The sequence below is a fragment of the Portunus trituberculatus genome, chromosome 35 (assembly GCF_017591435.1).
Source record: "Portunus trituberculatus isolate SZX2019 chromosome 35, ASM1759143v1, whole genome shotgun sequence".
Lineage (NCBI taxonomy): Eukaryota > Metazoa > Arthropoda > Malacostraca > Decapoda > Portunidae > Portunus > Portunus trituberculatus.
In genome coordinates, this window is record NC_059289.1 from 10,435,926 (window position 1) to 10,439,055 (window position 3,130).

Here is a 3,130-nt window from a genome sequence, read left to right on the forward strand (position 1 = left end):
TTTCTTTTCTTCTTTAAATTCGCGTCTTTCTCAGTATCGACATATTCCAAACAACACAAGTTTTCTTTGTTTAGTAATGACAGTAATTACAAGGTACCATTTCAGTTTTCTCAGAACCGGATATGGAAAAAAGAAAATAAGCGGAGCGTCAAAAAACGGAATCTACCGTAAAATCGCTCACGGTTTTTCATATTAGTCACCTGAGAATTAACGTTGTATACGGCCAAGAAGTCTGTAGACGCAGCCGGCACAGTTATCCAGGAATTAGCGGCGCCACCGTGAGACGCAGTGTGTTGTAGGGAAGCTACTTGAAACTAGTGAGGGCGAGAGGCGGGCGGTACCGGAGAGTGGCGCACGTCCGCTTGGCTTCGCTCTGAGCCGTGTACTGGCTGGGAAAAGGGCCGTGAGCACTGAGGACTGAGGACTGAGGAGCTGCTGCTGGACCCTGCTGGTGCAACTCGTCACACCCGCCCCTCAATTCATCCCTCTCCCTCTACTCCTCTGATCCAGCGAGCCATGAGTCTTTGATGAAAATATTGCATTTCTGAGGACATGGCAGCGATATTTCCTGAATCATATCCTGCTGCCTCTGCCTCTGTTCGTGCTCATGATTCTCGTGTTAGTATATTGCTTTTCTTCTCATACCATTTCCTGCCTTCGATGAGACGCGTTCACACGTTTGTAACCGAAGCTAGTGATTATGAAATAGTCGTCAGTGTTAGTGAGAATCATCCACCGCGGAAAGGTTGCCAATAGATTCCAAGGTAATTAATACGTGTTTCTTCAATGATCATAACACGCAGAAGGAATAAAAGTTCTTTCCTTCACACAAAGAAGAAAAACTTGAATACGAGTAAGCTTGGAAGAGACACATTAATTACCAGAGCTGTTCCTTCCCACATCGCCACGAACTATGAATTTAACCTCTTTACTTAACATTCAGCTTACTAAAACAGGACAATCAAAGACTATTCAGGACGGTTCATCTCTTGCGTTACGTAATCCGCTCTCCACCCACACCCACCCACACACACACACACACACACACACACACACACACAAACAGAGTGGACAACGCCGGGCCTATATCAACACTCAGTGATAAGAGCCACCCATTTACTTTTCAACTTTCATCCCCCCATCAGAAGTTTTAGGGGCAAAGACTGCTATCACCACTATCGCAGCCACTTATCGGGGCAAGAACATTGATTCCTTTGGCTATTTTCCAAGCCACCACAACCTGAAGCCTTATATTCATTTTCTCTTTGCTTTCTTCTTCCTCAGTGAACGAGAGCGAGTGCGGAACCGTCAAACAGATTCCTGGTTACACACAAACAATGCCCTGATATTGTGTTCTCACCGTTGCCATTTACCGTAGGAAATATGTGGAATAGCGTGTCCAGCGGCGGCGTCTTGTTATCAACGTGAGAAGAAAAAAGAGGGGAGAGAGAGAGAGAGAGAGAGAGAGAGAGAGAGAGAGAGAGAGAGAGAGAGAGAGAGAGAGAGAGAGAGAGAAAAAAAAGATCATATCAAGAAAGGTGAAAAACATATGGAGCATCATGATAATATTATGACCCAGAGAAGGATATAACTAATAAAAAAAAAAACTCGTGTCTTATTTCCCTTATTTTTGTCTACCACTGCTCTTCTGCGAACTTGGAAACATAAAAACCATCCTCCACGTCCCCTTAACGAAAGAAAAAAAGAGATTAATGTGGTCGGTAATGAGGTACTAAAGGAAGACAACGGAATAAAAAGAAAAGAAGAGAAAAAGAAAACTGATTACGAAATGCCATGTCCTAACACGGGAAAAAAAAAAGGGAAAAAGAAAAACGGAAGAAAGAAAATATAGAAACGAGCAGTAACTTTTACACAACAATGCTTGCCTAGATGAGTTTTCTTGCGCCAATGACGAATGGTGTCCTCACACGAGCCGGTCCTGTCCTGCCTCAGCTGGAAGTTATGGCGATACCTAATGAGAAGAGAGAGAGAGAGAGAGAGAGAGAGAGAGAGAGAGAGAGAGAGAGAGAGAGAGAGAGAGAGAGAGAGAGAACATGAGAGAGAATATGTGAATAAAGGCGATGACTAATGTATGATGGGGGGAAGAGAACGTGTCGCCATATTCATTACTTTGTATCACATCACGCACAGGCGACTCTCCTTTTGTGTCCCTCTACCACCCCCAGCCCGTCGACCCCTTTCCTACTCCCCCGACCCTCTTAGAGTTAAGGGCTGCGGAGGAAAGGGGGTCGGAAGGCCACTGTGGCGGAAAGGGAGTTATATTTTCTTTGAATTCTGGGTTGGTCTAACCATTTGCATCTTATTTCTTTCTGATTTGTGTATTAGTTGCAGCAGTAGTGGTGGTGGTGGTGGTGGTGTCGGTGGTGATGGTGGTGGTGGTGGTGTTGGTGGTATTGGTGGTGGTAGCGGCGGTGGTGGTGGTGGTGGTATTGGTGATGGTAGCGGCGGCGGTGGTGGTGATGGTAGTATTGGTGGTGGTAGCGGCGGTGGTGGTGATGCTGTTGCTCTTTTTTTCTTATCAAGTTGTGGTCTGGGCCAAGGCCGGCTGACTAAAGAGTCTTGGGTCGAAGACGCCGAACACAGACTTGCCACAGTCACTGCTGGCTGCCAACACTTTCCTCACCTGTGGCAAACACTGGTCATACAAGGGCCACCGATGCTTCGCCGCCACGACACTCAGCTGAAGCTAAGACAGCAAAACAAAACACCGCGATAATGTGGGAGACGATGTTCTGGCGTCTCATGACAAATGGTGAGGCTGAGGCGCCTCGCCGCTGTGGCGCAGCCTGGCGTTAGGTCCTGTGGCGCTGGGTGAGTGCACACACTGCCACCCACACAGTCATTTTGCTTCACCATGTTGTGAATGGGACGTGCCAACGCGGCTGTGGTATAACACAGAAGTGTTACGATAGTGCCATGTCATTTAGACATTAATCGAACAATTAGCCTCAGAGTGATGACCGCAGCGACCCAGGCCAGGTCCAACCACAGCCCGCGGTGACCTTCCTCCCGGCCCGCGCCACTCACCTGTGTTTGTCCTGTTGTGCATTCCACCAACAACACCAACAACAACAATTGAAATAATGATCATAACATTGATATAATAATG

At 46.9% G+C, this 3,130-nt stretch overlaps 1 protein-coding gene across 4 annotated transcripts in view; it reads right to left on the bottom strand.

The window, feature by feature from the left end:
• LOC123513281 (zwei Ig domain protein zig-8-like) overlaps positions 1 to 416 on the bottom strand; it is a 75,503-nt gene extending 75,087 nt beyond the window's left edge. For 2 of the 4 annotated variants that reach the window (XM_045270354.1, XM_045270352.1), the window contains exon 1: positions 1 to 416. This exon is cut by the window's left edge and continues 679 nt beyond it. The gene's annotated coding sequence lies outside the window, so the exon portion shown is untranslated. The other 2 variants (XM_045270351.1, XM_045270355.1) reach the window with 2 other exon arrangements.
• Between the last annotated feature and the right edge of the window lie 2,714 nt (positions 417 to 3,130).